Raw genomic sequence first — 13376 nt, 5'->3', positions numbered from 1 at the left:
TATTAAATACTTAATAACTATTTAATAGCTACCTAGTTAAAATAAGTAAAAATTACCTGTTAAATAAATCCTAACCTAAGTTACAAATATACCTAACATTACACTATCAATAAATTAATTAAATAAATTACATACAATTACCTAAAATAAAATACAATAAAATAAAATATTCTATAATACAAAAAAACCCTTACTAAATTACAAAAAGTAAAAAAGAATTACAAGAAGTTTAAACTAATTACACCTAATCTAAGCCCCCTAATAAAATAAAAAAGCCCCCCAAAATAAAAAAGCCCCCCAAAATAAAAAAATCCCTACCCTATTCTAAACTACCAAAGTAATCAGCTCTTTTACCAGCCCTTAAAAGCGCTTTTTGTGGGGCATTGCCCCAAAGTAATCAGCTCTTTTACCTGAAAATAAAAATACAATACCCCCCCAACATTACAACCCACCATCCACATACCCCTACTCTAACCCACCGAAACCCCCCTTAAAAAACCTATCGCTAACCCCCTGAAGGTCTCCCTACCTTGAGTCGTCTTCACCCAGCCGAGCCGAATTCTTCATCCAAGGTGCGCAGAGGAGGTCCTTGATCCGGTAGAAGTCTTCATCCAAGCGGCAAAGAAGAGGTCCTCCATTCGGTAGAAGTGTTCATCCAGGCTGCGTCTTCAATCTTCATCCATCCGGAGTGCAGCGGAGCCATCTTCAACGTAGCCGACGCTGAGCCATCCACTTCAACCGACGGCTTCCCAACAAATGAAGGTTCCTTTAAGGGACGTCATCCAATATGGCGTCCCTTCAATTCCGATTGGATGATAGAATTCTATCAGCCAATCGGAATTAAGGTAGAAAAAATCTGATTGGCTGATGCAAACAGCCAATCAGATTGAAGTTCAATCTGATTGGCTGATCCAATCAGCCAATCGTATTGAACTCACATTCTATTGGCTGTTCCGATCAGCCAATAGAATGTGAGTTCAATACGATTGGCTGATTGGATCAGCCAATCAGATTGAACTTCAATCTGATTGGCTGTTTGCATCAGCCAATCAGATTTTTTCTACCTTAATTCCGATTGGCTGATAGAATTCTATCAGCCAATCAGAATTGAAGGGACGCCATCTTGGATGACGTCCCTTAAAGGAACCTTCATTCGTCTGGAAGTCGTCGGTTGAAGAGGATGACTCCGCGTCAGCTCCGTTGAAGATGGCTCCGCTCCGGATGGATGAAGATTGAAGACGCCGCCTGGATGAACACTTCTACCGGATGGAGGACCTCTTCTTTGCCGCTTGGATGAAGACTTCTACCGGATCAAGGACCTCCTCTGCGCACCTCGGATGAAGAATTCGGCTCGGCTGGGTGAAGACGACTCAAGGTAGGGAGATCTTCAGGGGGTTAGCGATAGGTTTTTTAAGGGGGGTTTGGGTGGGTTAGAGTAGGGGTATGTGGGTGGTGGGTTGTAATGTTGGGGGGGTATTGTATTTTTATTTTCAGGTAAAAGAGCTAATTACTTTGGGGCAATGCCCCGCAAAAAGCCCTTTTAAGGGCTGGTAAAAGAGCTGATTACTTTGGTAGTTTACAATAGGGTAGGCTTTTTTTATTTTATTAGGGGGCTTAGATTAGGTGTAATTAGTTTAAACTTGTAATTCTTTTTTATTTTTTGTAATTTAGTGTTTGTTTTTTTGTATTATAGAATATTTTATTTTATTGTATTTTATTTTAGCTAATTGTAGGTAATTTATTTAATTAATTTATTGATAGTGTAGTGTTAGGTGTATTTGTAACTTAGGTTAGTATTTATTTTACAGGTAATTTTGTACTTATTTTAACTAGGTATCTATTAAATAGTTATTAACTATTTAATAGCTATTGTACCTAGTTAAAATAAATTCAAATTTGCCTGTAAAATAAATATAAATCCTAAAATAGCTACATTGTAATTATTAGTTATATTGTAGCTATATTAGGGTTTATTTTATAGGTAAGTATTTAGTTTTAAATAGGATTAATTTAGTTATTTTTAGGAATATTATTTCGCTTCATTTAAATTATATTTATGTTAGGGGGGTGTTAGGGTTAGGGTTAGACTTAGGTTTAGGGGTTAATAAGTGTAAGGTTAGGGGTGTTTAGACTTGGGGTTCATGTTAGGGTGTTAGGTGCAGACTTAGAGAGTGTTTCCCCATAGGAAACAATGGGGCTGCGTTAGGAGCTGAACGCTGCTTTTTTGCAGGTGTTAGTTTTTTTTTCAGCCCAAAATGCCCCATTGTTTCCTATGGGGATATCGTGCACGAGCACGTTTTTCCAGCTTACCGCTACCGTAAGCAACGCTGGTATTGAGGGTTGAAGTGGCGCTACATTAGGCTCAACACACCCTTTTTTGAGCCTAATGCAGCCCCTCAGACAACTCTAAATACCAGCGTTGTTGGAAGGGTGCGTTGGGAAAAAAAGCAGCGTTAGCTACGCGGGTCTTTACCAACAAAATCCTAATTTAGCTGTTAGTTTTTTTAAGGGTAAAAGAGTTGTTTAACATAGGGCAATGCTCTACAAAAGGCCCTTTTAAGGGCTATTGGTAGTTTAGTATTAGATTAGGGGTGTTTTTATTTTTGGGGGTCCTTTTTTTTCATAGGGATTAGGTTTAATTTTTTAATTTTTGATAATTTTGTTTATTATTTTATGTAATGTTAGATTTTTTTTATTTTCTTTAATTTTAGCTTAACTTAAAGTTAGCTTTTTATTTTTAAAGTAATGTTAGGTTTTTATTTTAATTATAATTTAGAATTATTTTAATTTATGTAATGGGGTTAATTTAGGGGTTTTATGTTCGGGGGCTTAGTAATTAGTTATTTGCGTTGTGGGGTTTGGCGGTTTATGGGTTAATAGATTTATTAGGTTAATTGCGATGTGGGTTATTGGCGGATTAGAGGTTAATAGTTTAAATAGCTGGATGGCGGTTTAGGAGTTAATAACTTTGATAGATACTTTGCGGTATGGGGTTTGGTGGATTAGGGGTTATTACATTAGATATTGCAGTGGGAGGGTTGTGGTTGAGTGGTAGATATCGCACATGCGTTAGGTGTTTGATTTTATTCTAACAGCGAGCGATGGGTAAAATAACTGGTATGCTGCGCCGTATATGCGATCCAGTGTAGTGTAAGGTCAGGTTACTATAGTAACCTATTAATGTTTTAAAAATTCGGCATCGGGTGGAAGCGTTAACACAACGCTAACTTACACCTACACGAAAGAGCGACCACTCGCAAAGCGGAAACCTTTTCAATGGAAACTTGGTACTGAAATGGAGCAGTAAATTATTTTTTGCAGTCGACTGCTTTGGTAGCTCCATTTTTAGCTGCTCAATGGAAGCGAGCTCTCAGTTAGGGAAAATATGCTGGACACAGGCATCATTGAGCTGTCCAATAGTCCCTGGGCATCCCCGGTGGTACTGGTACCCAAACGCAATGGGACCACCCGGTTCTGCATAGACTACCGTAGACTCAACAACAGAACCACCACCAATGCCTACCCTATGCCCTGGGTAGAAGACCTCCTAGAAGGCATCACCTGAAGCAGCTTCCTGACCACCCTAGACCTCTGCAAGGAGTACTGGCAAATCCCCCTGGACCCGGAATCTATTCCGAAGTCAGCATTCATCACCCCATTCGGCCTATACTAGTTTAAGTTCATGCCGTTTGGGATGAAGAATGCTCCAGCAACCTTCCAGAGGATGGTATATCCCCTCCTTAATGGCCTCCAGGATTATGCCTGTGCATACCTGGACGACAATGTGGTCTACAGCGATACCTGGGAATACCATTTGGTCCACCTAGGCATCGTTCTGGACCACATCAAGGCTGCAGGTCTGACTCTTAAGCCAGACAAATGTATGGTAGGGCGCTCGGAGGTCCAGTACCTTGGGCACTGAGTTGGCTGCAGGAAGCAGCAGTCGGAACCGGACAAGACTGAGGCAGTTACGAACTGGCCAACCCCCAAAACCAAGACCCAGGTCTTAGCTTTTCTATGGACCGGAGGGTACCGCTGCAAGTTTGTCCCTAACAACAGTGCCCTGACCAAACCCCTGACCGACCTAACCAGAAAACAGTTTCCCCAACAGGTCCTGTGGTCCCTCGAGTGTGAGGCTGCCTTCTAAAGCCTTAGAACCTCTAATGAGGAGGGCCATGAACACCTAGTAGCCTATATCAGTAGGAAGCTATTGCCCAGAGAAGCAGGCTATGCAGCGTTGGAGAAAGAATGACTGACCCTGGTTTAGGCCCATAAAAAACTACAACTATATCTATATGGAAGGGCCTTCACCATTCTAACGGATCACAATCCCCTGGTCTGGCTCAACAGAATCTCTGGGGATAATGGAAGCCTGTTGCGATGGATCTTAGCCTTGCAGTCTTTCAACATCACTATTTAATACCGGCAAGGGAAGAGCAATGGGAATGCTGATGGACTTTCCCATCAAAATGAGTTGGAATAGCTTCGCGGACAGCCCCAGGCCGACCCGTATGTGGATCTAACTGGGTCTGCCAGACTTTTCAGGGGTGGAGCACTGTCATGGATACCAGGCTGCCAAGGCTACCCCCACCCCTCTACTACCTGGCTCACTCCCAAACTCTTCCTGCTTCTTGTTTTGCTGTTTGTACCTCCTCATGAAAGAGTTGATCGCTGACCGCCTTTCCAGCTGGCCGGGTTCCTGGATCTACTGGCTGGCCCCACCACCCCGGACACCAGCTAACCTATACCCCATGTTGCTCCAGGGGTGCTTTGCCCCAGAGCTCTGCTCTTTTGGGGATTGGTACCCCCTAAGGAGGGCCAGAGGTGGGGTGATTACCAGAAGGGAGATCCCTTGGGAACTTGGAGTATCGAACCTCGCTACAGACTCCTACTCCACCTGCCTTACCCAGTTTACCTTCGAGCCCCAGCAACGGATCATGATGCTTTTGGTCTGGGACACCTTGGGCCCCAGAGTTCTATATTGGTACCTGGGAATAGCCGTCGCTCCCTTGAGATCACCCCGAAACCACCGCCTTTTGGATTACAGGGACTGTATGGGACTGTGGACACTATGGGGGATGCCAGCCTGTCTTGAGGGGCGGAGGCGGGAGAGCTGGGGGTCAGTTAAGACCCTTATCAATATGAGCTGGGTGTATATAAGTGAGTGTGTTTGGCAATAAAATCTGTTCGTGTTTCACCTGAATACTGGTCTTTGTCTGGTTATTTGGATGGGCTCTTACTATAATCACTTCTCTCTGCTCTATAGCTACAAGTTCCAGAGACAGGAAGGACCCTTTTGGTGGAGCTACCTAGTCGGGGTAGCCGAAGCCCGTTACAACAGAGTCATCAGGAGATAGAGTGTACTAAAAAATGACTTCAGGGAGTTAGGAAGCAAACTTAAAGCAAGGACCACCAAGGTAGTTTTATCTGAGATATTACCAGTGCCATGTGCTAACCAATTAAGGCAGAATGAGGGTCAGTTAGTTCCTGGTTAAAAAGGTGGTGTAAAAATTAGGGGTTTTACTTTTTTAAACACTGAGCTAACTTTTCAGTTGGGTTCAATTTGTATAGTAAGGATGGCTTGCACCTAAATGACATGGGTACAGATGTGTTGGGGAAGAAGTTAGTAGCACATTTAGAAAATCTTTTAAACTAGCAAAAGGGGGAGGGTCAGTCCAAACATAATAGAACTGATAGACTAGTCTTTGAATATGATACATTTGGAATATCTCAAAACTTGGATGATGGAAGGGTACACTTAGGAAATGTCATATTATAAAGTGTGGAGGAAAAGCACCAAGTAGCAACAAAAAGCACATAAAAAAATAAATGTATGAAAGCAAATGCAAAAAGCATGACAAGTAAATTGAGGAGCTGGAGCTCCTGGCAGCAGAAATTGAGTATGATATCAGAATAACTGAAACCTGGTAGGATGATTAACATGACTTGGCAATTAACTTAGAGGGCTATACCTTATTTACTAAGGATAATAAAAGGTAATAAAAGGGGAGGAGAAATTTTTGTTTATATTAAACCTGACCTTAAACCTAGAATAAAGGGGATATATTTATGATTGTACAGGTGATAATATAGGGACACTGTTGGTTGAAATAAAGAGTGGGGGGAAAATCCTAAAACATATTATTAGGAACATGCTTCAAGCCCCCTAATATTAGTAACATGGAGTAAACTCAACTGCAAATATTAAAGGCTGCTAATACCAGTATTGTTATTATAGTAGATTTTAACTACCCCAAAATAAATTGTGGTAGTTAAGCTACCAATTTAGCTAAGAGAGAGAGATTTTTAAATGCACTCAAAGATAATAAGTTCATGTCACAATTAATAGAGGAGCCAACTAGAAGAAAAGCTATACAGCATTTAGTGATATCTAACTACACTGAATTAATATCAAACATAGAAGTAAAAGAACATTTAGGTAACAGTCATCATAACATGGTCATGTTTGAAGTCCCTTACCACAACCAGTGTTACAAGAGTTCAACCAACACTTCATTTAAAAAAAAAGCAAAATTCAATGATTTAAGGATATTGTTAAACAACATAAACTTTGTTAAATAATTTTACACATCAACACATACCACATGGTTATAAAAGTAAAATAAACAAATCCAAGCCAATGTGACTGAAAATAAAAATGTGTTAAGGGAAATAAGAAAAAAAACATGGGGCATTTGCATTATTAAAAAAAAAAATTGGGGGGCTTTTTTATTTTATTAGGGGATTAGATTAGGTGTAATTAGTTTAAAAAATTGTACTTTCTTTTTTATTTTCTGTAATTTATTGGGGGGTTTTTCCGTAATTTAGTTTATTTAATTTAATTGTAATTAGTTTAATTTAATTTAGTTAATGTATTTATTTATAGAGTAGTGTTAGGTGTAATTGTAACTTAGGTTATGATTTATTTTACAGGTAATTTTGTATTTATTTTAGCTAGGTAGCTATTAAATAATTAATAACTATTTAATAACTATTCTTCCTAGTTAAAATAAATACAAAGTTGCCTGTAAAATAAAAATAAATCCTAAAATAGCTATAATGTAACTATTAGTTATATTGTAGCTATATTAGGGTTTATTTTATAGGTAAGTATTTATTTTTAAATAGGATTAATTTATTTAATTATAGTAATTTTATTTAGATTTATTTAAATTATATTTAAGTTAGGGGGTGTTAGGGTTAGGGTTAGAATTAGGTTTAGGGGTTAATACATTTAGTTATAGTGGCGGCGACGTTGGGGGCAGCAGATTAGGGGTTAATAATTATATGTAGGTGGAGGCGACATTGGGGGCGGCAGATTAGGGGTTAATAAATATAATGTAGGCGTCGGCGATGTTAGGGGCAGCAGATTAGGGGTTCATAGGTATAACGTAGATGGCGGCGGTGTCCGGAGCAGCAGATTAGGGGTTAATAGTATAATGCAGGTGTCGGCGATGTTGGAGGCAGCAGATTTGGCGTCAATAAGTGTAAGGTTAGGGGTGTTTAGACTCGGGGTTCATGTTAATGTGTTAGGTGTAGACATATTTTTTATTTTCCCATAGGAAACAATGGGGCTGCGTTAGAAGCTGGACGCAGTTTTTTTGTAGGTGTTAGGTTTTTTTTCAGCCGTCTTAGCCCGATTGTTTCCTATGGGTAAATGGTGCATGAGCACGTTTTAGCCAGCTTACCGCTACCGTAAGCAACACTGGTATTAGAGTGAGATGTGGAGCTAAATTTGCTCAACGCTCACTTTTCTGAGGCTAATGCAGCCATTCAGAAAACTCGTAATACCAGCGTTGTTTAAAGTGAGCGCTGGAAAAAAAAGGCTCGTTAGCAATGCAAGTCTTTACCGACAAAACTCGAAATCTAGCAGTAAGTGTTTAAGTTAGTATTGGCGATGTTTGGGAACTGTGATTTAGGGGTTAATAGGTTTAGTTAGTGTTGGCAATGTTTTGGAACATGGTTTAGGGGTTAATAACTGTGGTTTAGGGGTTAATAGGTTTAGTTAGTGTTGACAATGTCCGGGAAATGTGGTTTAGGGATTAATAGGTTTAGTTAGTGTCGGCAATGTCTGGAAATGGTGGTTTAGGGGTTAATAGCTTTATTTAGTGATTTAGTTAGTGTCGGTGATGTCAGGGAACTGCGGTTTAGATTAGAACAATGAAAAATTCCGAATATAAATAAAGAATGGATCCAAAAATTCGGAAACTGATCTATTAATTTTCTGACTTTTTCAGGATTTTAGTTATGGTGTCGATTCAGAAATTCAGATCCATTCGAATCTCCGAATTGGCCAAAATTCGGCCAAAACTAATTGCACATGTCTAAAATATATACATGGCAAAATATCTAAGGAGAATACAGGCACATTAAAATGTAAGGAGGGTAGCATGATTAACAGTGACTGGGGGAAAGCTCAGGTACTAAACCAGTTCTTTTCTTCAGTATACACAAGAGAGGAACCAATGGAAGATACTTTAAAAAATGACTAGAACATACAAACCCATACCAATAACTGGCTAATCTCTAGATGATATCAGGAGAAAAGCATAGGTTTATTTGCATACCTGTATGTATGTGTGCTACAACCTATGTGCGCCTGTGTATCTTTTTGTGTGTATATGCATATGCATGTGTTCATGTGTGTGTTCATGTGTGTATGTGCGTTTGTGTGATAGCATATATGTTTGTATGTGGGTCTGTCAGAAACTGTTCTCTTGTGTATTTGTGTGTGACAGACTGTAAATAAGCATTATGTGTGTGTAGCGTCAGTTTTCAAGGTATCAACAGAAACAAATGACAAGAGAAGAGGTAAATGGTGAGTGAAATAGGAAAACATCAAATACTTTGTGGAAAATGTTGACTCCCCCACTGGCACCACTGCCACTTGCCCAAACTTTAATCTATAGACTATAAGCTCTTAAAAGCAGTGCCCTCCTTATTTTGTATTATTTTACCATGAAGAAATGTCATTGTCTACCCAGCACTATGGAATTTGGATTTATTTTTTTTGTGTTATCTTTCCCTGTTACCCCCAAATTTTAAAAGTGTAGAACCACCACTGTTGTTTAAGTCATGATTTCTGAATCTATACAGGTGGTCCTCGTTTTACAACGGTTCAATTTACACCGTTTCAGAATAACAACCTTTTTTCCAGTCATGTGACTGCTATTGAAAAGCATTGAGAAGCAGTGCATTTATTAAAATAGCCAGTAGGTTGAGCTGTCCGCTTGTATTGCAGCAAAACAAGCTGAAATTAATCAGTTTAACCAGACCTGTGCTATTGAGCAGATTTCAAATGAATAAGATCTTCCTGTCTATAAATCAGTCCAGATTGGAATGCATAGAAACAACTGTTTGCAGAAAAATGCAAGTGAAGTCTGTGTTGTGTGATTATTGTATTAGGTTTATAATGCTATTTAGCAAATGTTTGTTTATTTAACTTAGTTTAATTATATATTCTGTGTTGTGTGATTATTTTATTAGGTTTATAATGCTGTTTAGCATTTAAAGTCTTCATTTCAAAGCTTTAAAAATAATGTATTAGGTGTTACTTATGACAATTTTGAGAGGGGCCTGGAACCTATCTCCCTCACTTCCCATTGAATTACATTATAAACTGGGTTTCAATTTACAACGGTTTCGATTTACAACCATTCCTTCTGAAACCTAACCCAGGCGTAAACTGAGGGCTACCTGTATTAGTAAACAGTGAAAACTGTAGCAGTAGTAATCTTAAAAATATCAAACTTTATTGAAAAAAATTAAAAATATTAAAGAGAAAAATCACGAAATCTAAAAATGGATATCATCCTCCATAACCACTTAAGTGTTTTAGTGATGCAGGCCTGAAATGCTATTATAACGAATAAAATGAATATAGTCAGGGGAGACTTCTCATTGTAGGTAGCATGCTCATTTTGTGAAAATCAATAAAGAATCTTTTTTGGTGCAAGCATCTTTCATTTTTATTTTTAGCAATATGCATACATGATTTTATAGTTAAATACTTTTGGGTTGATTTATCATTTGTCGAGTGGACATGATTTGCTAGAGCAAATCATGTCCGCTTAATATCACTAAATGCAGACATCATACGCTGTCTGCATTTTTTTTATTGCACAAGCATTTCTTGTTTAATGCTGCCCCATGCTCACTGGCGCCAATCGGCAGCTTGCAGGGGCTGTCAATCATAGCTATATAATCAGATCGGGGTGATTTCAATCCACCTTCTAAAAGGTAGTGGACAGGTTATGACCGCTGCTTGTTAACGTCCATTCAGGCGAGATTAAAATGATAGGCCTCTGGAGCAGCATCCGCTGCTTGATCATTTTCTGCATATGTTGCAAGACTTTGCAAACTAATACAATAAAACAATTATCTTATTCTTTTCAATTATATATTTTAATTGAATATTTATTTTTCAGGGGGTTGAGATGAACTGATGCTATAAGGGGCCAAATTATCAAACTCTTAAATAGGCCCCTAAATGTGGAACCATAAAAGATATGTTTTAAACATGCTTTTGTGTACTTTTTAAAATTTTGTATGGCGATTCTCTAGGGCGCAGGGCCCTGTAATTCTTCAGAAGGGATGGTTCAGCTCTGAATGGGTTAAAATGTACAGATGTATTCCCAGACATTGCTAAGATTAAGGTGTGCTATGATTATACCTAATCCAATCAACTCTACATCTCTGCATTTTTCAGTTATATATGTAATATATAAACTCTGTCAACATTACAGCCAGCAACACAAAAATACAAAACAAGTTCCTAAACTGCTATTTTACTTCCTATTTATTTCCTAGTTTTAATATACTATTATCTAGTACTTTGAGTAACTGAGTTATCTGACTGTATCCTAGCAGTGTGACAATCCACAATGTGCCAAAACTTCAGGCAGCAACATGAGTCGTACTGTGCCTGACAACATTTATATTCAATCTATATCACTCAGTTAGCTGTGTAAGTGATCTCTCTAACTGTGTTCTAGTAGTGTGATCGTCCACTGTTCTAGTCCCACTGCATCCAGCAATTCCACACAAGTCATATTGTACCAACCCACACAACTATGTTCAAAAAGTTAGAGCTGTAATATTTCTTCTACTACTACTTTAATGTATATGCACACAAAAGTGAGTACTCCCCTCACATTTTTGTAAATATTTTATTATATCTTTTCATGTGACAACACTGAAGAAATGACACTTTGCTACAATGTAAAGTAGTGAGTGTACAGCCTGTATAACAGTGTACATTTGCTGTCCCATCAAAATTACTCAACACACAGCCATTAATGTCTAAACCATTGGCAACAAAAGTGAGTACACCCCTAAGTCGAAATGTCCAAATTGGGCCCAATTAGCCATTTTCCCTCCCCAGTGTCACGTGAGTCATTAGAGTTATAAGGTCTCAGGTGTGAATGAGGAGCAGGTGTGTTAAATTTGGTGTTATAGCTCTCACACTATCTCAAACTGGTCACTGGAAGTTCAAAATGGCACCTAATGACAAAGAACTCTCTGAGGATCTGAAAAAAAGAATTGTTGCTCTACATAAAGATGGCCTAGGCTATAAGAAGATTGCCAAGATCCTGAAACTAAACTGGAGCACGGTGGGCAAGACCATACAGCGGTTTGAAAGGACAGGTTCTACTCAGAACAGTCCTCACCATGATCTACCAAAGAAGTTGAGTGCACGTGCTCAGTGTCATATCCAGAGGTTGTCTTTGGGAAATAGTCGTATGAGTGCTGCCAGCATTGCTGCAGAGGTTGAAGGGGTGGGGTTCAGCCTGTCAGTGCTCAGACCATATGCCGCACACTGCATCAAATTGGTCTATATGACTGTTGTCCCAGAAGTTAACCTCTTCTATAGATGATGAACATGTAAACCCGCAAACAGTTTGCTGAAGACAAGCAGACTAAGGACATGGAGTACTGGAACCATGTCATGTGGTCCGATGAGACCAAGATAAACTTATTTGGTTCAGATGGTGTCAAGTGTGTGTGGCGGCAACCAGGTGAGGAGTACAAAGACAAGTGTGTCATGCTTACAGTCAAGCATGGTGGTGGGAGTGTCATGTTCTGGGCCTGCATGAGTGCTGCCAGCTCTGGGGAGCTACAGTTCATTGAGGGAACCATGAATGCCAACATGTACTGTGACATACTGATCCCCTCCCTTCGGAGACTGGGCCGCAGGGCAGTATTCCAACATGATAACGACCCCAAACACACCTCCAAGATGACCACTGCCTTGCTAAAGAAGATGAGGGTAAAGATGATGGACTGGCCAAGCATGTCTCCAGACTTAAACCCTATTAAGCATCTGTGGGGCATCCTCAAACGGAAGGTGGGGGAGTGCAAGCTCTGTGATGTCGTCATGGAGGAGTGGAAGAGGACTCCTGTGGCAACCTGTGAAGCACTGGTAGAACTCCATGCCCAAGAGGGTTAAGGCAGTGCTGGAAAATAATGGTGGCCACACAAAATATTAACAATTTGGCTTAATATTGACATTTCCACTTAGGGGTGCACTCACTTTTGTTGCCAATGGTTAAGACATTAATGGCTGTGTGTTGAGTTATTTTGAGGGAACAGCAAATTTACACTGTTATACAGGCTGTACACTTGCTTCTTTACATTGTAGGAAAGTGTAATTTCTTCAGTGTTGTCACATGAAAAGATATAATAAAATATTTACAAAAATGTGAGGGGTGTACTCACTTTTATGAGATACTGTATATATTTACTTACATATACATATGTAGGCCTAGATTACGCAAGCTTTCGCAAGCTTGATATTTGCGCTACACTTGTAATATTAGCACACGCAAATGAGCCTCGTTCTAACGCCAATACTCATGGCAGAGAGAACCTAGCAAAGCAAAAGGGGTAAGTCACGCTGCGATGGGCAGCAAAGTTAAAATATATGTGTATATTCAGTTTTAAACACAGTCCCCATAAACTGCAAACACCCCACATCCACATACTTTAACACCTTAAAACTGTTTTGTGCAATTATTATTTAAAAAAATAAAGATGCTACGTTTTAATAAAACAACACTTTATTTTGGGTGAAATTTGGGGAAATTTTTTTAATTAACTAGAGATTTGATCTCTGGTTAATTCACTGAGTGCAAATTCTCCTGTTTATGGGTGCACGATAAATTAGCTCTTCACTTGTAATCAAGCCCTTAGACATGTATGTAGGTATCTATCTCTATGTTAAAGCCCTTTGCCTGCCTTTTTTTAAACACCTGAAACCTCATATCTTTGAGCCATTGGGGCATATTTATCAAGCTCCTTACGAAGCTTGATGCCCCGTATTTCTGTTCCGCTGCTCCATAACCTGTCCACCTGCTCTGAGGCGGCGGACAGAAATA

The 13376-nt window shown here is 39.2% G+C and overlaps 1 long non-coding RNA gene across 1 annotated transcript in view; it reads right to left on the bottom strand.

Annotated features, from left to right (window-relative positions):
• Window positions 1-13376, bottom strand: part of LOC128665178 (uncharacterized) — a 39524-nt gene that overhangs the window by 8156 nt on the left and 17992 nt on the right. The gene's annotated exons all lie outside the window — the stretch shown is intronic.

This window comes from Bombina bombina, chromosome 6 (assembly GCF_027579735.1).
Source record: "Bombina bombina isolate aBomBom1 chromosome 6, aBomBom1.pri, whole genome shotgun sequence".
NCBI classification, from domain to species: Eukaryota; Metazoa; Chordata; class Amphibia; order Anura; family Bombinatoridae; genus Bombina; species Bombina bombina.
This window is presented reverse-complemented; position numbering and strand designations above follow the sequence as displayed.